The 27,315-nt window shown below is 27.6% G+C and overlaps 1 protein-coding gene across 2 annotated transcripts in view; it reads right to left on the bottom strand.

The window, feature by feature from the left end:
- The window catches only part of LOC129913376 (serine-rich adhesin for platelets), a 91,318-nt gene extending 79,094 nt beyond the window's left edge, over nucleotides 1–12,224 (bottom strand). For both annotated transcript variants that reach the window (XM_055992002.1, XM_055992004.1), the window contains exon 1: nucleotides 11,203–12,224. The gene's annotated coding sequence lies outside the window, so the exon portion shown is untranslated. The remainder of the gene's footprint in view (nucleotides 1–11,202) is intronic.
- Nucleotides 12,225–27,315: the final 15,091 nt, after the last annotated feature.

The raw sequence follows: 27,315 nt of genomic DNA, 5'->3' as shown, positions 1-27,315 counted from the left end.
TTGCATCAATAAAAACGTTGTTGCAACTGGAAAATATTTGCATTGCAAATAAAATTTTTCTTGCAAATAAAAAATTTACTGCATTGAAAAAAAAATCAATGCAAAATTTGTGTTTTAATTATTTTCTTGATAATTTTCCTAAAATTTTGACTATTTGACCATGTTTACTATAACATTGAACCAAATGTATGGTCAAATAGTCAAAATTGTAAGAAATTCAACGAATATTAAAAAAAAATGAATTAATTGAATTTTTTGTGGAATGGTGTATGAGTAATTTTTTTTTTTTTTTTTCAATTATATAAAATTATTACGAACATTTAAGATATTCAAAAATATTTTTGCGAGAAATTAACAAACGACCACTTTCCATTCAAACTCTATTTTTATGTTTCATTTCAAATTTTCTTCATTCTTGGTCAATTTTTAGGACCGTCTTTTGAGTTAATCAATTCAAATTATTTGAGGAAAGGTCCCATGAATTATTTTTTATTTTATAAAAATATTTAATTTAGTCTTTATTTTTTAACTATCAAAAATTACTTTCTTCAAATTAAAAAGAAATACCTACTTTTTACAGAAAAAAAAAAAACTCGATTTGATCCTTGAAATCCCGAAAAACTAAAGGCACGCTCCATTTATATATTTGAACTGTTTTTATTGAATTTTTCTGTTTTCATTGAAAATGGTATATTTCTTTTAAAACTTAAACTTCTGTAAAATCATTCTATCCGAGTTATTTTTATAAAAGAAATATTTTTAAACTTGTCAGTATTTTTGTCTTGAAGGAGAAATATCAATTTCTATTTTCAAGATTAATCACCAGATGAAAGATTATAAAAAAAAAGTATATGACAGTTGACAGAGAATGCAGTTTTCAAGATTATTTATATATCTATCCAAGTTCAACAAAAGACTCACTTTTAAAGCTTTATAGTTTCGATTACATATTTAAAAATCAATCTATTCAAATCTTAGATTACAAAATTGATTTCCATGCATTTATCCGTCTCCTCAAAACTATGTCTATCATTAGTATTTTCCACACCATTATCAACACGATTCGCTTATGAAATATCAATTCGATTCGCATGACAGAGCTATTCAGCAGGTTCATTACAAAAACAACAACACAGAATTATAATCTTCTCAATATTTTTTTTTTTCATGGGCTTGACGGTTGCTGGCGCACTATACACTACACAGCACCGATATCATGGTAATCATGATAGATATAGTTTTTCAAGCCAGAGAGCCTCGATCAATTTGTTATTTTATTTATTTTTTATAACATGCGAGCTATATAATGCATATGAATATTACAATAAAACAGGTTGAGTAGAAAATATAAATAATAAAAATACCAACAGCAAAAAAAAATATTACTACCGCATCTGATTGACTTTGACCATCACGGTCTAAAAATTTGCATCACTTAGTTCCACATATGCTCGTAATCTCTGTAATTTCAATAAAAACTGAAGAATATCTAAGAATATCTTAAAGGTGAGTAAGATACATTTTTTATCATCTTTTTTTTCGCATTCTGAAACTTTCTTAAAGCTAATTATAGTCAATGTTTGTGTTTGTTTGTTTTTTTTTTTTATTTTGGTCTAAAATTTCGGTCACACTTCTAGCGTAAACGGTAATAGTTGAAAAAAAAAAACATTTTAAGTCAATATTTGGCCAACTATTAGAAGCTATAGCACGCGTAGACGCTTCAGTGCACAAGATAAACGAAGATAGTTGATTGTGTCTTAATAAGTTAAATTAACAAATTAGACATGCATACGAGTATCTATATGATTTTTATGCTTGAAGCTTGAAGAAATTGACGTTTTTTTTCTAAGTTTTGAAAGAATAAAAAAGAAAGGAAGATTTTAAGATTCCCAAAAGGCTTTAAAATGTAAGACATCAAGAATGACCACCACCTCCTTTGCCACTTGTGTCTGTCAAAAAAAACATTCATCACATGATTTTATGTAATACAAGACCTTATGTTCAAGGATGTTTATTTTCGAGTAGTTGTATTCCTTGACGCCTTTTAACAACATAAAAAAAAAAAAAAAAAAAAAAAACAGCTCCACCTTTCGAACAAAAAAACGTCAGCAAGTCCAAGAAATCGGTCAGTCATGTCACGAATTGGGTCTTAAATTAACTACGATTTGTTTATTTACTGAAAAACGATATATGTCCGGTGGTGTGTCCGATGAATTACAATTTTTTTTTTTGTATTCAATTTATACGAGTGTAATTGTATAATGAAAAGAAAACAGCTGTTAGACTATAGCTGAATTGATCCATGTTCCAACTTGTCGCATGCGTTTGACATTTAAAAACAAAAATAAAAAAATAAACAGAAACAGAAACAGAAAAAACACAACAAAAATTAAAATATGTTTAAACCTTGCGTTTTCATCCTATAAGCAAAATGTGAATCTCGCAATAATTTGCATTTTAATCGAATAAGTTTGCTATAGTCACTATAATAATCTGCTCATCGAATATTCAAATTCTATATTTTATATGCAAAGTGTTTATCATTGATTTTTTTATTAATGCAACTATAAGATGCAAAAAAAAATAAAAGCAGATGTTACTATAGATTGTAAGTTTTTTTCCTTATCCGATAAAAAATAGTCGTAAAAATTTCAGTTGAAATGGAGAGCAAATAAAATGATATTTGCACTTATAGTTTTTGATATGAAAATATTATAATTAAATGTTGGTTATTGATCGAATTTTTTATAGAGCAAGTTCAAGGTAATAAAAGAATGAAGGAATTTAAATGATATAATTTTGTGAAAAAAAAAATAAAGATAAAAAAGTCATTTTAAGTTCATTTCAGAAAATCGCCATCAAGGGTTTTAGCTTTTAGCTTTGTAAGTATAGTGAATGCATAATATTAAAGTAAATATCAAAATTAAAAAATACTTTGTAGATAATTTGCACAAAAACTAGTGCAAACTTTATCTTAGTTAGAAAATGATTCAATATGCTTAAAATAAAAATATTATTCCATCCGATATGCAAAGTTAAAGACTGAACAACATTTTTAAAGGGTTTTTCATAAAGTTTTACCTATTTTAATGAAATTCCATAAATATCCTTACTAAACACGACTATAACCTTTTTTCATTATACACAAAATATTGAATTATAAAGATAAAAAAGCATAGGGTCAGAAAAATTAAAACTTGAACTTCAAGTTTCAACCTCATAAGCAGGTCCGAAAACCCCAAAATATTTCTATTAGATTTTTTTTTACAAATGTTACTAGGTAATTAAAAAGCAAGTTTAAAAATGAAAGACCATGTAAAAAAGCGGGCTATGAAATTCTGTCTGCCTGTATCTATCTCACAAAATTCCAAGTTGGTAGTAATTTTTTAATCAAACAATAACATTTCATGTATGCATTTTATTGATTCTTTGAAGCTTTTTTACTTGCGATATAGGTACTATAGGGCAAGTTTAGGATTCGTAATAAAAAACCCGAACTCGAGATAACAATTTTACATGACATTACGATGATGGAGAATGCAAAAAAAGTGGGTCCGTCAATTCTGTCTGTCTGTCTGTCTGTCTCTATCTGGAGCTGCAGCCTAAACGAGTGAAGTGATTTTCTTCAAACTTGGTAGTTAGCAGTTTTTGGTGATTCCCTAGAGGGGAAATTGAAATTTAGTTTTTATGTGTAAATTAATTATTTCTTCAAAATGGCATACCAATTTTTTTTTTTTTAAATGTTAAAACATTTTTATACATAAAAAATTAATTTTTTAAAAAACGGCTCCTACAATTTTCGAAAATTTTTTTCTAAAAATACCTTTTTATACAAGAAATAAAATGGCATATTTGTTTTTTTTTTTTTTAAGATAATGTATGACGGAGTTTAATTAATTATAAAAACCGATTTAATTTTTTTATACTTCTTCTTCTTCCTTTTTCTCGGCGCTGTTATGATCTCGATGTCGAGGGGATCATAACTATCCCACGTAACTGCTTCACACTAGTGATCCGCCTGTGGGGTTCGCCGGGTTGACCTCAGAAATCGGCGGCAAGCCTCCCGGTTTTGTATTGTTCCATTTCTAAGGCCAACTGAATGCTGGTGGTTTTGCATTTGCTTGTACCAGGAGTTTTTAGGCCTACCTTTCTTTCTATTTCGTGTTGGAACGTTGTATGATATTGCTTTTTTGACGGGGTTCTCAGGATCTCTCCTTTGAACATGGCAATACCAACTGAGTCGGTCGTGTTCAATTTTTTGGGAGATGGTGTTTTTAACATGAAGGCTTCCTCGGATCTTCGTACTTCTAATTTAATTTTTTTATACTACTTATGAAATTTCTTCAAAATATCAAATTTTAAATTTCTTGAATAAAAAGCTTTAACATTATAGTTACTTTAAGCATGAGAGCAAGTACGTGCGACCAGAGTCGTGCAATTTATTAAATACAAATTAATGCACTGTTAATTATTCTAAAAAATGTCTGTCTGATTAATTTTTACTTAAGAAATTTTAAGGAAAAAAAATACGTTTTAACAAAAAAAAAAAAAACACAGTAAAACGGGTCAATCCAGCTTTTATAATGATAAATAAAAACAATAATTTTTTTTAATCACGAAATTTAAATAGAAAAAATAAATAAACTCAGTTAGTTTCTTAAAAAAAAAATCCGATTTTTTAGAGCCAACATCTAAAATTTGTTTCTTTTACTAATTTGTTAATCCATATGTCCAAATCAAATATATTTAAATGAAGTAGATAAAAAAAAAATAATAAAAACTAAATAAAATTTTCTTACTAAACAGTAAAATTGTTGCAATTGCATGATCCCCATAAATGTCAACTTTTTGATCTTTTTAAAGAAAAAATAAATTAAACACCACACCTATTTCAAAAATATATTATTATCCGTAATAACGAAACAAGTATAAAAATCCAAGTTTTTAACTCAGCTCTTTCGTTTAATATGCATTTTACGATTTTACAGTAGCTGTTAGACTATAAATAGAAAAAAATCGATTATTCACACTTCCTTAAGGTAATTTTAACAACTGTCGTAATAATATTTTTTAACAATTCATCAATAAAAAATTGTTGCTTTTATTGTTATTTGTTTGTTTCTTTTAATTTTCCCATAAATCACTTAACACGACGACACACGATCCAAAATGTATACAACATGTCAATAAACTATTCATTCTGTTGAATTGAGTTCTTGAATCATAAATCGATTGTCTCTCTGTATAGCTAACAATAAATCTATTAGTCAAATAAAGTATAGCTACAGCAAGAAGAGAGTCGATGAGGTGATGTATTAAGTTTATCTCCATTCGTACCATATCCATTATGAGCAAAATATAAAATAAAAAAACGACTTGAGTTGAGATCATCGTCGTCATATCCATCTAACAACTGTTTATTCTCAATCTCCAGTAGTGCGAGAATCAGACTTGGTAATATTTTAATGACCCCTGTAGATGCTGTTGAAATACTTGCCACCGTGCATCGTCGTCGTTGTACAGAGGATAAATTCTATTTAATAAATTTAAATGGCAATGATGAAGAACGATTCGTTTGTGTTCGGTCTGACACCTTGTCTGGCACTTTATCAGTTTTTTTTTTGTTGATCATTGTTGTAAATTAGTCAAACTAAAAGCATTTGAACAAGAGTTAAAATGCATTGAAAACACAAATGTTCTTGTTAAGGAGTGCCTCGCATAGTCCGGTTGATTGAAATATAACCGAATATGGTAGACACACAATTATAAGAGTATGTTGTATGTGTGTGTGTAATTACTCTATTTGCAATTGAAAATATACAATTATATATTGCCAATTAATTAAGTACAAATATCACGTGTAACTTGGGTAGGATTTTTGTCTGCATTTTATTTTTACCTGATAACCATTAATACATGGTTTAATTGTTTGAACAGGCGTGAAACATCGATAAAATTTTAATTGTATTTATAAATTTAAATTTTGTTTACAGAATAAATCAAAGAAAGAAAGAATTCTTCACCCACAATTCAGACCATAATTTTGGTCAACTACTTTGCATAAGCCGACATTAAAATTATGACAAAAAAATGGTCTGTCAATATTTTTTTTTTTATTTATTATTTGATAAATTTGCATGTCTATGTCGTTATCAAATTTTATTTTTGTCAATGAGTAACAAAAACAAATAAATGATTTGTCCAAACAAAAAAAGTTCGTTGTTCAGCTCTTTTGTTTTGTTTTTTACCTGTAATCGTTTTTTTTTTCGGTTAACTTGCCCTGCAGTCATGGTTTGGTTAGGTATCATTTTTGCTGGGTCTTTGTTTAACTTAATTTTTTTTTTGTTGTGGTTATTTGAAAGTAAAGAAAAGTGAAAGGTTGGATTTTTTTTTGTTATTTTGTGTTTGCTTAAGATTTGATATCAAATTTCATATCATGTCACCAGTACACCGTGTAAAAGAAATAAATGTTGTTCTGCTACGGTTCAGGTGTCAGCCGGTGTGTATTGTCACACCTTTGTTAACAAGCTAAAGTATATAGTGACCAGATATCCATTTAGTATAATACTTTCGTTTTTCTTTGTTTTTTTAGTTAAATGAGGTATCTAATGGATGGTCATTTATTTAGAGACGTGGTGAAGGAATTGAGGAATTGAGAAAGTGCAATGAGAGTTCCTGAAAAGTTCAAGTTTTTGTTTTCTGAGTAACTATATCTTTTCTTAAGAAAGCTTAAGCTAAAAAAGGGATGCAGTTAATGGCATTAGACGTTGATTTAGTTGTTGTTTTGAGAATTGAAGATGCCTAAAATTTACTCTAAGATAAGAAAATTGTTTAAATTGCTTTTAAAATAAGCTTTTTTTTAAAATTGAAAAGAAAAATGAAACACTTCAGTGTTTTTTTTTTCTTTCGATTACGTAACAGGAAATTGTGTTAAAATCTATAATTTCATTTCTTCCATCATCTATCTACCTTCACACAAAATCATCCTACATATCTTGTGCTCATGCAGCGAGCGTATATAATCATAATTAAAAATAACTTTTTTTTTTTTCTTTTATTAAAGTGTGTTTCTAATTAAATTTCCATCAGCAAAAAAGCCATCACAACACCCAATATTGTTACCAAATCACCGCCTCTAACCGAGAGAGAGAGAGACCCATTTAAATATCATGTAACACCTCATTCGAATAAAAAAATAGAAAAAAAGCAAACCAACAAAAAAAAAACTACGATAAATAAATCACTCTAGAAAAAAAAAGTGTTAGTTTAATTGCTGCATTAACCTTGTAGCCATTAACCACATGAATAAAACAAAAAAAAAAAAATAAATAATAAAACACGTCAAGAAACTAGAACAGTATAATGATGGTTTGATTTACACTATGAAATACACGTATTTATTTATATTCGTCCATCTTATATATACAGTTCAATGACGGAACCGTTTAAATATTTTTATTTATATTTTAAAATCCACCCCAAACCTGCATAATAAAATAAAATGCAAATAATATTTAAGTTTAAACGAGTAATTTAAATGTGAAATATGTTTGATTTGTCTGTCTGAGCTCTGAGCTTTGTTTATATAAAAAAAAAATACCAAAGCAAAGACTGCAATTAACCTTAAACTTACACAATGTTGTAGTAGCCTTACAGGTGCCCATGTTCTTGGTAATTATTGTTATTACAGTGTAATTATGGTAAATAGTAGGTAGTTTCTTTTTTTTCTTTCGTTCGATGGTTTGATATAATCTTGTCTGATCAATTGCAGGCAACAAATTGATTGATTGGGTGGATACTTGAACGGATATCGATATATTAGCTGATTGCTGTACTAGTATTTAGCTTCTGAAGTGCAAAAAGACTGGTTTATGTCATTTCTGCCACAGCAAAGTGCAAGTTTTTAGATTATCTTTTAAGGAATTTTTAAATTGCTTATTTCCGTATCTTTTCTTGGTAAGTTATGATTTTTTAAACACTTTTTATTAATACATTTTAAGGATTAAGTAAAGTTTGGTTGATAAAATCGGGACCTTAAGTCTTTAACTAAGGGAACTTTATTTGAAGAATCATATCCAAAAAAAAAAACGAAAACGAAATCCATTTTTTTAGTTTCATTTACCATTATTACACTTTTTTTTATAAATTTCCCAAAAAACGGCTCAGTAATTTTTTGCAAATTTCGTCAACACATTTATATGCAACGTTTAAATAATGTTACATACTTAAAAATTTTATAAATTGGTAAGTGTTTTAATTTCCTTGCTTTTTTCTACAAGAACTCAATTTAAAGATTGTATAGTTTATTGACATGTTATATGCATTTGGATCGTGTGTCATCGTGTTAAGTGATTTATGGGGAAATTAAAAGATACAAACAAACAAATAACAATAAAAACAACAATTTTGTATTGATGAATTGTTAAAATATTATTACGACAGTTGTTAAAATTACCTTAAGGAAGTGTGAATAATCGATTTTTGCTCTATTAATAGTCTAAAAACTACTGTAAAATCGTAAAATTAATATAAAACGAAAGAGCTGAGTTAAAAACTTGGATTTTTATATTTTTGTCGTTATTAAAGATAATTTATTTTTTTATGAAATAGGTGTGGTGTGTAGTTTATTGTTCTTTAAAAATATAAAAAATGTTTACATTTATTTCAATGTTTAATTTATATTTTGTAATCATTTTTTAGTGTAATTAATTTATCTAGAAATTGGAAAATGAAGAAGGTTTTTGAAAAATATTTGTTTTTTTTTTTTAACTAACTTATTTTTTATCCTTTCCATTTAAATTGTTTTTTTTTTTTTTAATTTTATTTTGTTAAATTAATAATTGTTGCTCGTGATCAAAAAAAAAACGATTGAATTTGTTTATAAATAGAAAAGCTGGATTGACCCGTTCTACTATGTTTATTTGTTCAACAGTAGCTATTTTTTTTTAACTTTAAATTTCCTAACTAAGTATTAATCAGACAGGATTTTAAGAATACTTTATTTGTCATTTAAAACGAAACAGTGCATTAATTTGCATTTAAAAAATGTTCAAAGAATCAATGCTATTTGGTTAAAAAATTACTACTGAGAATTCTTGTGACATATGACATTAAGATGCTAATTAGTTATATTGGTTGGAAGTTATTGTTGCATGACAAATTATACAGGTAGAAACTACTGAGAAATCCGGATCATAAAAAAACATATGCATATATAAACTGAATGTACCACCTACTTAACAAAAATATTTCTTGCTCCTTTTTTGAGTTAGAACTATTTTCAACAATAATTCCACTCTCGTGCACAAATAAATTAAATCCATAAACACGAAATCGTATTTTGTAAATAAATAAAAAAATAAAAGATTTAGTCGGTGGCGATTATTTACTAAATTTGTTTTTAAGTTAAAGTTATAAACTTTAGTTTTTGATGCTGCTTGGTTCTTGGAAATTTTTCAAAATATTTTAAAATAACTTCACCTTAGTTTTATCTTTAAGTAAAAAAAAGGAGACGATTAAAAAGCAAATAAGATATAAGGGGGTACAAGTTTCTGTAGTAAATTGAGTAGTACGAAAAATTGAAAGTCAACAACATGACGAGTGGAGCTGCTGAGGTTACGAAAATCGATTTATTGGACTCTGAAATATTCACCTCTCATAAACAATTTTTTTTTTGAAATAAAATAAAAGTTATATGCTTTTAACAAAACGTTCTGAATCGATAAAAACTGCAAGTTGAAATATGTATATCTAAATTTCAATATTAAAATCGCCTATTATAATAATTTATTTTCTTTATCACTAGAAAGAAAACTTGAAAATTATTCAGAAAAGCTTCTGCAGGGGAGGTACAAAGCTACATACAAAATCAAAAAATTGTTTCCGGATGCTATAGTAATTTTAAATACGTGTTCTCTGGTAATATTTCGGGAAGAAAACAGCCAATTATAGTGTATTTATCCTTAATAAACTTAATAAAAAAATACAATATTTAATATAGGTAAATAATATATTCTAAAAGAACAACTCCTTTCAACAAAATACCGATTGAAAACAAAAAAATAATATATTATTTTGACTAAACTTTTGCCAAGTTTTTAGATATTGAACAACAGAGATTGGCGAATTATTTACCAATGAAAAAGCAAAGTAAAAAGAAATTAATTTGCACATTCATGGTTAGGTTAATGCTTAAAGACGACGTTAAGTATTTAATTTAGATAGAAAATGGCTTATAAGAAATAAGTGTGATTTATAAAAAAGCAATAAAATATATTACTAGATACAAATCTCGAAAACAATTTAAAGTTACTAAAGCTCGAATAATTTTTTTTCTATATCGCACCACAAAAATTGACAATTAACCACATCAAGTCACATTATTTCACCTATGTATAACCAAATTTATATCATATAAAACAAAAACAACCCCAAATCTATTTTTAAAAAATAATTAAGTTTCAATGAAATTCCTCCTGCATCGGAAACTAATAAAAAATGCAAATATGGTCATAACATCCAAACTAGACCAAATAACAATAAATCACTTAATGAAATTCAAAATTAATTTGTCTACCAAAAATGTTTATTAAATATTTAAATTTATATAATGATAGCTAAATTCCAAAAATAAAAATTATTGCACAATTAGCTAAACAATAAAAAACAATTAAACAAAATAGATTTGTGTCTAAATTAAGTCACAAAAAATAAATTAAAAAAAAAGGCCAACAACACTAAATTATTGCTTCAAACCAAAACAAATCAAACAAAAATTTCAAAGAAAAAAAAAAAAAAAAAACTGATTTTTTTTTTTGTTTTTGATTTTATAATTTAAACAAAATAAAAAAATCTTTTAACCGGAAAGCCAAATGATTCATATCGGTTAAAGGGGATATTTATAATAATTTTCCGGTGGCATTGACCACTCTATCTTATAAAACCAAAAATTAATCAAAAAAATATATACAAAAAAAAAAAAAAGCCGAATGAAAGAAGTATAACAAAGCAAACAAAAAATTATTAAGTGGAACTGGCAAAAATGAAATCAAAATTTAGTTCATTCAACACAATTTAATGCAGACAAACAAAAAATAAATTAATATACACTAAAAAAAAAGAGATTGGCAATGAAAGGAAATCTAAAATATATAAAGTAAAAAAAAAAAAAATTACGAAAAGAAAAGAAAAACTTGCACCTACCTTTTTTTATGATTATCGTTGTTTCTCTTTTTTTTATTGACAAAGTTGTAGTAAGAAATGCGGCTAAAATACGTAGGTGGAAAAAGATGACATATGATGCAGTCCAAAAAATGTTTTTTTATTTTTTTAATAACTTTCCGGTTGGCTGATAGGTACTTCTTATATAGATATACGAAGACACACAGAAAAGAGTAAATTTAAGACAGATCAACAAAAAAAAAAAAAAAGTTGGTAGACAGTATGTAGGCGGTAGGTTATCCTTGACTTGAGTTTTTGAACTCTTTCTTTCTTTTTCTAATACAAAAAAAGACACTTGAAACTACTTTCAACAAGTTGCACAGTAAACAGGGTTTTAATCTAGAACACTCTTTTCACTTTTTTTTTAAATTTATTTTTATTTCTTAAGATGACTTTCGATACGGGCCCCCAAAAAAATTAAAATTTTCAACAGATTTTTCGACACCTTTCAACTTTTTAACAATATCTTGTAATTTTTTCACTTAATTTCACACGAAAATATTAACATATGTTACACCAGTCAGCTAGTATGCATGTGACAAAAGTACACATGAGCACGAATTGATGCGTGTGGAGTAGAGTAAGAAATTATATGAATATAGAATTCCAACTTTGGAAGCAACAAGACAAAAATTATAAATTATAAAACTAAATGTGAACCAAATTCACCGCGATACAAATCAAGACTGAACATGGACTGACATCAGAGTCTCAGAGTTGATTTTTGTATTTTATTATTTTTTTCTTAAGCTTAAGACTCGTTCTTCTTGTTATAAAAAAAAATATAAAAACAGAAAAAAAATGTCTATAAAATATACAACACACAATCAAACGCACCACATGAGAGGTGGCTTATACACGCTCTTGGCTATAATCCATGACACACAGCTTGCAAGTTAAGAATCTATTTTTGTTGTTTTTTTTTTTTTTTTGTATTTATTTTGTATGAGAGAATAGTATTTTTTATTAAAGCGAGTATATGCTGGAATCAACAATCCGTTTGGGCTGCCCGCCAACGCGATACTGAAACCGATTTTAAGGCGAATTTTGTATATATAAAGATTTTTTACTCTCCAATATCACTCTCTTGAAAGATTTTTCTCATTTTAATTTTGTTTGTGTGATGTGCATCAGTGGGCTTTTGATGAAAAAAAAAAAATATATACATATAAACTTGTGGTCTGTCTGATGTCAATGCACGGAAAAAATATTAAATGAAAGAGAACGTTAACCAAGTTTAAGAGAAATGAGAGTTAAATAATGTGGATCATGTGGACTGTGTTCATATGAACAATTAAGCAACTTTATTTTTTATGATAAGAGACTTATCAGAGCCAATTTGAAGGGATTTCCTCAAAATCAAGTTTTGACTTCAACTCTTTCGTTTTGTTATATTTTTATATTGATGAAATAGGCTATGGTTCTGAAAACCTATTAAAACGATTCAAATATCCGTCACAGAAAATCCCCGTTCATTCTCCTGATTCAAAGTTTTTACGTGAACTCTTTTGTTTTAATTTAATACACTCCCACATTGCTCTCGTATTCATTCTACTACACTTTGTGACATGATAAGAGATTCCCTCATGAGTCAATCTAGGTAAATATTGATTTTCTATTATAAAAAAAAATCAAGTTTTAACGTCAGCTCTTTTGTTTTTTTTACACCTCTAATTTATTCAAAGTCTTTTAATTTAATTGATTCTACTCTCTCTAGAGGCATTGAAAAATAATTAAATTAAGATTAATATGGAAATAAAAAGAAACTAATTAAGATAACTACATTAGACTACTCCCGCTGAATGTGGTAATAATAAATAAAAAGAAATTAATTAATTTTTTGTATTATGTTTATGTTTGAATATGTTCCGAAACCATTTAAGTGGAAAATATATTCAATAAACACAAATTATTTGTGTGTGGGGGCGTTTTATGTTATTTTATGAGAATAAGATATGTATTTAACCTTGGTTATAAAGATTTTTGTAGAAATAGAGGAAGGAAATTGTAGTTGAAATTTTTTTTGTTTATTAATTAATTAGTTGTTGTTTGACTATTTCTTTGTTTTTGTTTTTTATGTTTTGCATTATAAAGTTGATTGATGAGATTTAAGTGATTCATATGGAGTGATATGTAAATTGAAAATCACAGCATGTGGTATTGGGAGAAATACATACCTATGCAGTGTCATTTGTTAAATTGATAATTTTGTGATGAAAAATATAACACTTCCGCGGTAGCTTGTGTTAAAATTGGAGTAATTTTAAAGTTTTATTCCGCTATATTTCGGTTTTTTAGCCAGCTTGATTCTACTGTAAAGCTAATTAAACTTTAATCTTGAATCGTTTTCTCTATTTTCTTTGATTCTACTTGAAGCTAAAATTGTTTTGGGACGTCTTTGATGATAGTTTCATTCAAGTGAAAAAGCCTCACAAAGACTATTTGTAAACTTGTGAAAATTTTATTGCATTGAAAATAGACACAAGTAGACTTCAAGGAAATTCTTATTTCTTCCATTAACTAGATAAATTTTGAAATTTTTGTCGGCAGCCGTTGGTTTTTGGGGGAATGGCTAAACTCATCAACTCCTTCTTCAAACCATATTTTTTGTAAAGCAATGAGGTTTCGTGGGAATTTTTGTTTTGGACCGAATTGGTAGGCAGTTAAAAGGTTATCGACATAATAAACATGTTTGGATTGGATTAATAATAAAAAATATCTGGAAAAAGATCAAAAAATGGATATCATTATGTTTATTCAGTTTTAGTATATGGGTTTTGGAGAAATATCTTCCTTTCTAAATACATATAATTTTGATAAAACTTAGTTCGAAATTTTTGTTTTTATATTTTTTTCAAAATTGCGATTTTAAAATATATTTGTTCTAAAACTATTCTGTGTAGCTTTAATGTTAAAACTATGAAAAAATTTCAAAAATTCTATTTTTGATAAAAAAAAATAAACTTTGGCTCAAATTTTAAATCAGAATAATTTAAATGGTGTATTTTATCCATAGATTTATTGTGTATTTTTCAATTTCAAAAAGATAATTTTCACCAAAAACCAGATCATTTAATATACCACTAGCGCCATTTATACACCAAAAATCGGTATATTTTTTTAACCACCGGAGTTTATTATATACGAGCAAATGGTGTATTTTTTATATTAAAAATGTATATCACGAAAGTGCAAAAAAATACACCAAATATTTTGGTGTATTTTAGACTTTTGTGCTACTTGAGGAGTTATTAAAAAAATTTCAAGTTTTTTTGAAAAATCAATTTTTTGAAAACAGGTTGCTACATTTTTATGAAAATGTGTTTTATAAAAAAAAATCTCTCTTTTTATCTTTTATTATAAATAATTGTTCATATCTCAGGCATTAATGAACCGATTTTAAAAAATTAAAACACTTTATTCTCTTGCTAGACATCAATTATAATATTTACTAATTTTGTTTAAAATGACACTTACCGATTTTGAGATAGTTACTTTTGCTCATGAAATTTCAGGAATTTGCAAAAAACTAACATTGCAGCTAGATTTCTCATCCAAAAACATATAAAAACACTCCCATATTGCGTTAATCTTGAAATCTTTACTCAAAGCCAGTATAACGTTTAAGCTGAGTAAGGGAATAGTTTTTTTTTTTTTATTAACTCGAAAAATATAAGTCATATAGAAAAATTTATTAAGATGAAAGTTATGGAAAATAATAATTTTCTACAAGTTTTACATACGTCGGTCTCACAAGGAAACCTCGTAACTCCCAAAATCAAAATTTTACAGGAGAGACAAAAGAGTAGAGAAACAACAGCGTAGTTGGGAGTAAAGTGCTGTACAAAATTTGAATAAAAGTCTATTTAGAGTATTCGGAATGACTTCAAATTTTCTGGGTAGCTCCACTAACATATTTTCGAAAAAATGGCATTCAAAAGTCATTTTCCAAAAAAGGTGGAGTTACGAGGTTTCCTTATGAGACCGACGATATATCATTTTTGTCAAAAATCAAAAATGGCCGAGTTATTCACTAAAACTTATTTATCCTTAAATCCAAGATGGTGGCTTTGGATCAAGCTCGATTTTCCCGAAAAACTGGCTTTAAACTCTCAGTGACCCACTCTTCCGTCCTATGAGAAAAAATTTCACGATGTAATTTTTTCCATTTAAAATGTTTATCTAAATTGGTGTAATTACTGCAGTCACTCACAGTGACAATTTGGGTCACCGCACTTGACCCAAAAAAGAGTTGAGAAAGAAAAGGATGAAGCTTCTTAAAAAGGGTAATCTGAAAAAATATGAAAATTGCAAAGTGATTTGTGTGATTGTGCAGTGTCTACGACACATCACACATCTAAAGGATTTTCCGATCCAATCGTATACCTATCCAAATAAAGAACTTTTTAGGAAAATAGGTCACGAATACTAATACTAATAATACTAATACTAATTGGCAGTGAATTGAACAAATGCCTTTAACCATAAAATACAACAAATACATGCGACCAATGTATATATGAATTTTATTTTTAATGTTGCACCTATCACGAGTATTTATTATATGTATTTTATAACCTTTTATCCAAGCAGCAATAAACTTCCTCTAGCACTGAATTTTATGTTTTTTTTTTCCTACGAGTATGCATAGAGCATAAAGTCCTCTATTAGCGTATAATTCCCATAGACACGGTGATTATTGTCTAATTGGCAGTTACTCTAACTCTGATGTGCATGATATACTGAAATCTGCATTATATATTGCGTGTGCGCTCAAACGTAATGCCATATGTAATTTTTCACAACCATCATCACTTTATAATTATATTTGACGCTTTATTATTACATACATTTTTGTTTTTTGTACCTATATTGAGGAAATGCGTTAATATTATTTCCGCTTTAACTCTATTGACCTAAATTTCATTTTAGTTTCGGTTTATTACGAAATATTTCAATATTTTTGGTTATTCAAATTATACACACAAAAATGCAGATGAGTAATTTGTTATTTTTGTTAAATTTCACTTTCTTTTGGTTTGTATTCACTATTTTTTTGTGTTTGCAGAAATTTTTTTTACCAGGAGCTACATATTTAATATTCAAAGAAATTCATTGATTCCAAACAAATAACGAAAGTTATTTACAATTTTGTTTGTTTTGTTCTTTTTTTTTTTGTATTCAAGGTTATGCAGATACCGGTGTGATGCTCGTGGTGTTGTTGAGGGTGACTGATGTGTTTTGTTGATCGTCATCGGTTTATGCTTAAATTAACATCTCATGGTTATTTGAATTTATCATGCTTGATTTCTTTTGAAAATGTTTGTTTTTTTTTTTTTTTTTGTTTAATAACATAACGTAAAATTTAGCAAAAGATTTAAAAATTAAATAATATTTTTGGTTAAACTTTGTACCGCACCGACACTGTTATGGTTAATTTAAGCTATTTGCATGCGAAATGGCAAATTAAGTGTTTAATAAACCGTTTAATTTTGCATTTGATTTGCTTAGCTCTTTGAGTGTTATTATTTTAACTTATTGAATTGCTCAATTGTCTATAAGTAAGTTTTAATTTTGAAAAGAACCAACTATACACGTGCCTTTTTTGATACAACATTTAAACACACTTTTGCTGTTTTTTTTTTTTTTTTTTTTGACAAGTACAATGCAGTACTTTTTCCAAAAATCTTAAAAAATGGTTTGCAGTTTTTTCTTCACAAAGAAAAAGAACAATTCACTAAAATTAAAAATCTTTCAACTAAACCTTGTTTCGAGACGTAACTTGGAAGACATCTGCATCCAAAGAAGAAATTTATTTGGATATTGGATTGTAAAACTAAGGCAACCAGAGCTAAAAACTAATTTTTGGTTTTCATCTGTTAAAAGTCCTTAGAAAGACTTTCTTTTTAATATCTCTTAAAAGATTTCGAAAAAATTCTTAGAATTAATTTTTTTTACAAAAAGGGGAACGCCATAAATATAGCTTGTGGAATATCAAAAAAACAAATAATGTAGATGATATTAAAACTTTTGGTGGGGTGAGATTTTTTCACATATTTTATACAAGATGATTCACGAGGAATTTTCCAAAAAGCTAGAGACGAGAAAAATGTCGTATGGGAAGGGGGTCTTAATTTGGAAAAAAAAAATTATTAAAAATCAACGGTTGCACTCACAAAAAAACCTTTCTAAAAAGTTTTTGTTTTATTATGAAGTCAAAATTTTATAAGGTACAGTTTTTTAAACATTTATTTTTAAAAATTATATCATTGACACGCCGCACTCAGGATTAGTTGAGAGTTGAAAGTCACTAGGCAAGACATTGCTCCTTCATGTCGCACATGTATAACACGTGTTAAGTTCAGGTTCAGAAACGTTAGGGACAAATATTTAGGTAATTTCTCGGTCTCTGATTGGTCAATTGTCAAAAAAAAAAAATCCTTCCTATTTAGGCAAGAAAATTTTCCCTTAAAATTTAGGAAAGTTTTTTTTTTGTCAACGTGACAGCTGATTGTTTTTAATAATAGAATTACGTTAGCAGAATTGAATTTATTTGTGTATTTATTTTACTTAAAAGTTCATTAACGGATAATTAATATTATTTATTTATTAAAGTAAAGTAAAGTGAAATTTGGTGTCTGCCCCATGCGATGCAGAGTGTGTCGAGTCCATACAAAAGTTTATCATAAATACTTGCAGCTAAGTTTTTGGAGTTTTAATATTTTTTTTTGTGTTTTTAGCAGGAAAAGAAAAAAAAGTTACAAATTAACAAATTGAGCAACCTTTTGCCCTTTTCTACTTTGCCCTTTGCCCTTTTGCCCTTTTCTACTTTGAGAAATCTTAAGTTGAATTCAACTTGTTTTGTTTATCTTCTCTATACAAAAAAAAATTATGTGCTTATTTGCGTTTCATAGCAAATCTCGAATATTTTTTGTCATTCACTTTCAAATTTTAAAATGACGTTAAATTTGCATTTTCGTAACGTAACTTCTTATCTCGTCGAGGTTGGTGAATACGCTATAATACACCAGTAGAGCGTCTCCGGGTCAAGTAATTATATTAAAAATTTAGTATGCAGAAAAATATAATTTTTTTCTTGTTAAAAACAATATGTAAAATATTTTTAATTACATAAACAGCTTTTTGTTACTTGTATATGGTAAAAAATTAATAAAAACATCGATGTTTTTATGTTAGTGATCCCCTTGAAGCTGTTTCTCAAAAAATGAATTATTTTGAGTACTTGACTCGCAGCATATAAATGTGAATATCTCTGGCAATAGCAAACAGAAGCAGACCAAACTTTGCCAGTATTAAGTCTAGACCTAAGGCAAAATAATATAAAAAAATTATCGATATGATTTTCAATGTTTTTTTTTTTAAATTAAGTTTAAAAATTAAATTTTTTTTTTGCTATTTATCAAAGAAATTTTAATAACTCATATATAATTTTATAAATTTAAATTTTTTTGTTATATGTTTTACAACAACACTCAAATAAACAAAATAATATTAACCAAATTTCTCAAACATTCACCAAACGTGAAATATACAGTATACACTCTCTAAGTTTCGCATAAATTCCTCAAAATATTTTCGATTTCCGAGGTACTCATGTTTTGGAGCTTATTTCAAATACATAACCTGGGTTATTTTCTAAGATAAATATGTTTTCATATGATTTGACACTTCTAAAATATATTTAAATAGCAAAAATATTAATTTTTAACAAAAAAAAAAAAATGATTTATCATAAGGGGAGGACACACTGTGCGATGTGTAAATTTCTCAAGTAAATTTAGAAATTTGACAATAATGGCGTATCCAAACTAATTTAGTCAATTTACTCAAATTTCCTTTTAGAAAGCGACGCACTTTGCCTAAAAATCTAGATCCTAACATTTCCTGAACAAAAAATTTAAAGAATTGTTTTATTAAGAATTCATATTTTGAAAACGAGTTTTTTGAAAATTATTATTTTTTAATGCAATGCAATTATTTTAGAAATCTTTTTGTTAAAAATGTTTTATATATTCTTTTATGCTTGTTTGAATAAATATTTTTAAGAGCTACCTTTTTTCGACAAGATTTTATATTTCAGTTGATAAGTCATTCTGCCGTGGTTTTTAATTTATTTAGGTAAGTAATTGTTTAGTTTTTCAGTTTATTTTAAATAATTGTCAGGATGAAATCTCTTGCTGAGTTGAGTCACTCGAATAGGTAGAAAATATAAATCAACTAGCCACTTAATAAAATCTGGTCTTGAAAATTAACATATTACGGATTCATATCTAAACTTCTTATACCCAAACAGAACAAATTTGTCTAGCTTATATAAATTATTTCCATTAGCTTTGACTCCAGATTATATAGATTTATCAAAAATCAATGTCAAGATCATTAATTCATCATCACGACTTTTTGCACACAAGTTCAAACTATTTTTTAATCGGCTTACAAAAGTAGACAAAAACCTCTACCAATCACAAGTCGACATCTTTCATAAGACTCATCTCATAAAGCACAAACAAAATATAAAAAGGATGTGACATCAGTAATAAAAACAATCATTTATTTGATGGTTTTTTGTTTTTGGCAATGAATCAGGATTTGTTCTTGAACTTGGTAAGATCAAAAATAATTTAAGCATTTTCATTCTTTAAAATTTCAGAATAAAATCGATTCATAGATTCCTCAAATGTTACAAATAATTGAAATTCTCTCAATATTTTTAAAGGTTTTATAGTCATTGTTATCTAAGACCTACAAAGTGACAAGATAAATGTCAATGCAATTTCCATTTCCGTATCAGTTCAAAATCCGTCATCACTTATAACTAACATACAACAACTTCCCTTAAAAGCTTAACTCCCCAACAACAAAGTAAACAAAAAAAAAAATTAAAATGTATATAGTTTTGATAAATTGCTTGCACCCACGATGTCAGCTAATTTTTCATGTAACCAATCCCGGAAATTCCCAGCGCACTCTAGCACTCTAGAAAAAACTCTAGTTGATTTACATTAAATCTGCAAACAACTACCCTCACATTTACTTACATAACAAAAACACCACAATTCAGACTTATAAGATCACTCTCTCCTCACTAAATGCTTTAAATCATCCAACAAAACACAAAACTTTAAAGAAAAAAGACACAGAGCTTAGCAACAAGATTTATGTGTCAATTGTGTGCCATGTTTTGAACCAAAATGTGTGCTCGGATTCCTAAAAAATTTACATACGAATTTGGGACCTGTGTGGCACTTCCCTACCTGTGAACGTTGTCTGGTACATGTGTTGCAAGTCAGAGTACATCCGACCACACAATTGGATTACATTTTATTACATTTTGGTTTTGTTTCATTTTATTTTATTTTATTTTATTTGAATATGCACCGTGATGTGTCGCCTGATATTTTGTAATAATTTTTTAGTAGAATTTCAGTTTGGATTGGGACAAGTTTCCAAACATTAGACAATTTTTCATTCTTAAATTTGCAAAGATAAAATCCTAAATGGGATGCCACAAGTCAGCTTGTTACTTCCTTATAAATGGGGAACTGGTGTCGTCAATGTGTCTCACATGGAAGTGTGATTCTTCCCAAAAATAGTCAATCGGTTACACTTAACTAAGGTAGGTAATAGAAAGGGTATTAGGGGGTAAAATTGGCAAGGTGTATTGTTTGTTAGTTCCTTCAGTTGCTTTAGAACTTACTGGGGCTTTATGTCCCTCAATTTTATTCAATGACAAATTTCTTTAATGAAATCATTTTACCGCAGCTTAACCTATTTCCTAAAAAAATTTCCACAAAATTTCATTTAAATTTGTTTGTTTGCTAGTTCATTCAGTTGCTTTAAAACTTGCTGTGGCCTTATTTCAATCAATTTTATTTAATGAAAAATTTCTTTAATGAAGTCATTTTCCCATAGTTTACCCTATTGCCTTAAAAAAGTTTCTACAAAATTTCCATTTACTTACTGTGGCTTTATGTCCCTCAATTTTATTAGATGAAAAATTTCTTTAATGAAATCATTTTACCCCAGCTTACCCTATTTCCTAAAAAAAATTCCACAAAATTTCATTTAAATTTGTTTGTTTGCTAGTTCCTTCAGTTGCCTTAGAACTTACTGTGGCTTTATTTTTCTTAATTTTATTCGATAAAAAATTATTTTAATCAAGTCATTTTCCCCCAGTTTACCCTATTGCCTTAAAAAAGTTTCCACAAAATTTCATTTAAAATGTTTTGTTTGCTAGTTCCATCAGTTGCTTTAGAACTTACTGTGGCTTTATGTCCCTCAATTTTATTCAATGACAAATTTCTTTAATGAAATCATTTTACCGCAGCTTAACCTATTTCTTAAAAAAATTTCCACAAAATTTCATTTAAATTTGTTTGTTTGCTAGTTCATTCAGTTGCTTTAAAACTTGCTGTGGCCTTATTTCAATCAATTTTATTTAATGAAAAATTTCTTTAATAAAGTCATTTTCCCCCAGTTTACCCTATTGCCAAAAAAATTTTCTACAAAATTTCATTTGAATTTGTTTGTTTGCTAGTTCCTTCAGTTGCCTTAGAATTTACTGACTCTTTATTTCCCTTAATTTTATTCGATGAAAAATTTCTTTAATGAAGTCATTTACCCCAAGTTTACCCTATTTTCATTTAAATTTTTTTGTTTGCTAGTTCCTTCAGTTCCTCTAGAACTTATTGTGGCTTTATTTCCCTCAATTTTATTCAATGAAAAATTTCTTTAACAAAGTCATTTTCTCCCAGTTTACCCTATTGCCTTAAAAAGTTTTCACAAAATTTCATTTAATTTTTTTATTAACACCCGGCTAATTTTACCCCCAATCTCCTCTTCAATCACACTGATGAATTATTATTTTGACGGAGAATACGTGTTTAACACCTTTTTTGCACGTTTTCTCAGTGTGCGATTGCAATAAAAAACCACTCACGTGCCGCACACCAAGACCAAACCAACACTTACCGCCCGCCGCCGTCGCACTGCCAGCTGGTTGTTTAAGCCGTCATCAAGTCGCGTCACTATGTGCTAACAAACAGAAAAAAAACGAAGATATTGTCGAATTTGAGGAGGTGTATAGTTTTGCGAGTAATGAGGCTGCAACAAAACCAAAAAATCTTAAAAAAAAAAAAACTCAAAAACATTGTATACATAATTATGGGGCACGATCGGCCCACGTTTTGAGGCAAAGTTGGTTTTTTTTTTGTGCTGCAAAACATTCGACACTCAAGTCTACCCACCCATTTACATCTTGCTATATACCTACAAAAAGAGACTTTAACTTGTTGATTTCTATGTTTTCTGTTGGTTTTTTGGTGTCGAATTCACTTTTTTCTTGGTTTTTTTTTTTTTTTTTTATTCATTAATTTTTTTTATTTCGAATTTAATTGAGGTACAAAGTGAGATTTAAATACTTTGAAGCTTATGATTTCGAGGTGTGGATTTTTAAGCTTGTTACAGGAGTTTTTTGTTGTGTTTTTTTTTTTTTTTACTCTGTGTTAAGATTTGATTGGAATAGAAATGGAGATGTAAGGTTTCAGAAGCACAACTGTTTTTTTTTTTCAATTGAAAATTATAGACAAATTGTTAGTTTTTTGCTTTTTGTTCACAAAAATTAATTAAAACTTAAATAAGCTTACAATTAGGTTTCGTGATAGCGGCAAGATTTTCAGCAGAGAGTTAGTTACCCAAAAACAGCGTTGCCGGACATGTCCATAACTGAAAAACTGATATTCAAATGACTTAAAAACACTTAAGTCAATTATTTTTAAGTATTTCTTTTCTAAATACTACATATAATACACAATACTTTTCATAAATTGGTACATCTCTTACAAAAAAATTAAGTTTTGTTATTTTTTATACATTAATAAAAGTTGTCCCAAGAAAAATGACGCATAAAACCAACATTTCTTAATGTATCAATATTTTAATCATCTAACGTACAAATTTTTTTTTTTTTGATTTTTTGATTTTTGATTTTATATAGATTTATCATTCCACGCTTATTTTTATGGATAAATATATAAAATGTATGTAAGAAGCTAGTTTTAGTTTCATTTTTAAGTAGCGTACATCAATTAACCGTCATTCCGGGAACGCTTGTTTTGTGGTATAGTTAGATTGAAATTTTAATTTTTTGGTGATATTATGATCAAAAATCGAGGCCACTGCAATATAATCTCAAAAATATTTCGTTTAACTTTGTGACATAAAAAATAAAAATAAATTAAGGTCAAAACGTCATTTCCGCTCTTAGAATCTGAATAATTAATGCAGTCTAACACGCATAACTTTGCATTTTTTGTGTATTTTTACTCAGCAATCTATGTAAGTATGGCTGTAATATCCATTTTAAAAAAAAAGTTACAAGAAAACAAAAGAAAAAATTTCTTATGGCCTAAATATTTCAGAGTTGCATAAAAGCATTTTTTTGTAGAAATAAAGTTATATTTAATTAATTTAGGACCTACTACCTTAATATAATAGTGTATCATTCACATTGATACTATTTCTAGACCCCTAAAGTCGTTTTGAAGAGATTACCACCATTTCGAGGAACGTTTTACTAGTACCTACTAATTTTTGGGGTTTTGCGGTAAAGTGAAAAATATACATTTTTGTGCTCTGCCCGTTCATGAACCGACAAATTATGGCTAAAGCGAACATTTGAGTATGAAATTTTTATCATAAAACAAAGTTGATTTTTTAAGAATTCAGTCATCGACATTTCCCACCTCCATGATTTTGACCCCTATGCATTATGTGACAGGGCTTTTGGAGCCATTTTTTTTTTTGCTTAAATTTTTTTGTAAGTTTAAAAAAAAAAATTGTATCTTAAAATTACGGTAACCTAAACATTTTTGCTCAAAAATCTTTGTTGAAAGCGAGTAAATGGCGGGTACTGTTAGTTGAAAATCAAAAATATTTCCATAAAAAATGAAGTATTCCAACTGAAAAACATTTACAATGAAAAACAAAAAATGTATTGCAAGTAAAAATATTTTGCATTAAAAATTGTCTGCATTAAAAAAAATAAATTCAACACAAAATGTGTGCATCAAATATTCTTTTTTGAATATTAGCGAATTCCTTACAATTTTGAATATTTAGCCTTGTATTAGTTTCAATATTATAGTTGAAATAGCTAAATATATCAAAAAATATTTAAAAAAAAAATACTTAATGCACCATTTTGCATTGTTTTTTTTACACAGAAAATTTTTAATTTGCAAAAATAATTTTATTTTCAATGCAATTTTTTTTTCAGTTGCAATAAAACTTTTGTTTTTAATGCAATTTTTTGTATTGCAATACCTATTTTTTTTTTTTTTTTTAATTGTAATGATAGGTTTTTATTGTAGGTTTTTAAAATACCTGACAAATAGTCAATAATGGTCTTGATATTCCTGAATACAGCCTTACGTGACCCAGTGCAAAGCAACCAAATAGCGTGGTTGACAAGACCGATACGTAGAGGCAAAACGTTGACAGCTTGGTCGAGTCTAGATGAAGTTGAAGATAGCACTCATGAGATTCTTAAGTGAGTTTTCAGCATTTAGCAAAGGGACGATCTCAAATGAGTGTTTAATAACACTGGTCTGCAAGGAAATCCTCCTTTAAATAAAACTATATTTTTCTAAAGGATTTTTGTATACTGATTATGAATCTGAAGTCAGAATTGACCTAGCACTTCACGTTTTTTAGATATTCCCGTTAGAAAATCTCAAAAACCCATTTTTTGCTGTTTTCGGTTTATGAAAGAACTTATTTTTTTCTTTCAAATTTAATTTCAATCTTCTCAATATCTCTTTTCTTCTCCGAGATATCTTAATTTAAGAAAGTTTAGTAGGTTTGGCATATCTTACCATAAAGAAACTGATCTCTAAAAATGAATATATCTTTCTCCCTAGAACAAAAGTATACTTTTCTAACGGACTTTAGTGTGCTGATTTTGAATCCGAACTCAAAAAATTTCGGTCAGCTCTGGTTTTTGAGATATAGTAGTTTTTTTTTTAGATTTTCTAAAAAAAACTTGATTTTGTGATACTTTAATGCGAATATCTTAAAATATTGATGTGATAGAATTGTTTTGACTTCCGATTCTAACTCAGCATATCAAAAACTATAAGAAAAGTGTACTATTGTTTCTAGGAGAAACAAATCTGAAGCTTTACAATGCAGTTTATCGAATGGTTTATTACAAATAAGATATTTCTATATAGAAAAATAGTATATAAAATTACAAAACACGTAAAAATTTTGTTTAATGTATTTTATTTTGGTTTTCTTTACATATTTGACTTTTTAAATATAATGGGCATTGATATTTTACATTTTCCTTAATTTAGGTGCTTTTGTTCATGTAGGATTTACTAAAAAAGTGAATTATTTCGAAATGTCTGCTTTTTTTGTCAATCAGTATTTTAAAAAATGAGTAAACATGAATGTAAAAGAACATATTTGGTGTCAATCGATAGGTCATATTATGAAGAATAAGTCCTCCAAATTTGAACTCAATGCGACAAATAGTTTTAATTTTATACAAGTTCAAATGAATCTAAAAGTGTGATTTTTTAGAAACTACTCACATTTTTCAAAAATCATTTTTACAAAAATGGTACCTGATAGAATTTCTGAAACCAGATTTAGATTCAGGAAAGTCTAATCTTTCATAATATCAAAAAATTATTTGAAGGAGAAAAAAAAAGTAAAATTTTGCAGACCAGTGTAATTTACACAGACAGATTTACGTAAAGATTTAAGATTTTATCACGTCTATTTTTTGAGCTACACTCATTACTATTTTCGCTATAAACTCCCAAAAAATAATTTTCAATTAAGTTCTTTGATGTTCAGTCAAAAGAATATATTTTTCCATAATATGTTGCTTTTTTTAAGTCCAAATCAGAAGACCCAAACTGGAATTTGGTTCGAAAAACCATTCATTACTTTGAAAAAAAAACAAGCAAGATTTTCAGGTATTTATCATGAATTTCTTTTTTCAATATCTTCGAGAAAAAAAATGGCGTTTCGAGATCAAATGTACCAACAAAAAAAAAACCCGTTTTTGACCTGTTAATATTCAAGTATTTCGAAAACGTAACGTGCCAGTAAAATTTTGACTTCGGATTCGGACTCAACACATAAAAATCATTTAGAAAAATAGGGTTTGGTTCACGCTCTATTTTCGTTGCCGACCAGTGTAATTAACCTATGCCTACTTAAATTTCCTGAGAAAATAATTTCAGATTCAATTAGAAACCAAAAATTTGAAAACCGTCAATGAAAACACCTTTTGAAACATTATTTTATTCATTTTTGTTCAATTTACATTCCTATTTTGCTCCCTGTTTAGACTTATACGGATTTTAATTGTTGAGTGTGGCTCAATTGATAGTTATATTTATGTCAAACTTTCAGCGTAAAATCGACTAAAGCCTTGTATTGCAATGGCACTAAGAACTCTGAGCACTGTGTTTTATTTTCTGACTTCGATTTGACTATTACGTATTTTTCCCTAGTTACAAGATATATCTTGTGGAATAAAAAGAAGAATTTAAGTTTATGATATCTTTATAAATTTATTATTAACAATATAATTGATTTAAATTGATTTAAACTTTCATATTTATCTAAGAATGCAATAATTGCTTTACAATTCTAGTCTATCATAAATAACAATTAACCAATTATATTTTATTATTTTTTTTTTATAATTTCCTTACAAATTAAGCAACCATAATAACTGAATTAATCAAAAGATAAACCACGTGCTTAAGGCTCTATTCTCTATGACATTTCTACCCAACTATAGTTATCGGTTCTATAAATAATTGTCTATAATAACTTATTCATATTCCAATTAAATCTATTAAATTAGTAATGAAATAATAAAACGTGTTGAAATTGAAATAAAACAAGAAAGAAAAAAAATCTTACACATTTGTACACACAATCAACAATTATGTGTACTTGTATTTTTTGTCACCCACGTTTTTTATGCCCTCCAGCATTGAAATACAATAACTCGTTTCAAACCACCATCATCTATATATATATATAAAT

Source organism: Episyrphus balteatus, chromosome 3, assembly GCF_945859705.1.
Source record: "Episyrphus balteatus chromosome 3, idEpiBalt1.1, whole genome shotgun sequence".
Classification (NCBI taxonomy): Eukaryota; Metazoa; Arthropoda; class Insecta; order Diptera; family Syrphidae; genus Episyrphus; species Episyrphus balteatus.
The sequence above is the reverse complement of the archived record's forward strand: the minus strand, read 5'-3'. Positions and strand labels throughout refer to the sequence as shown.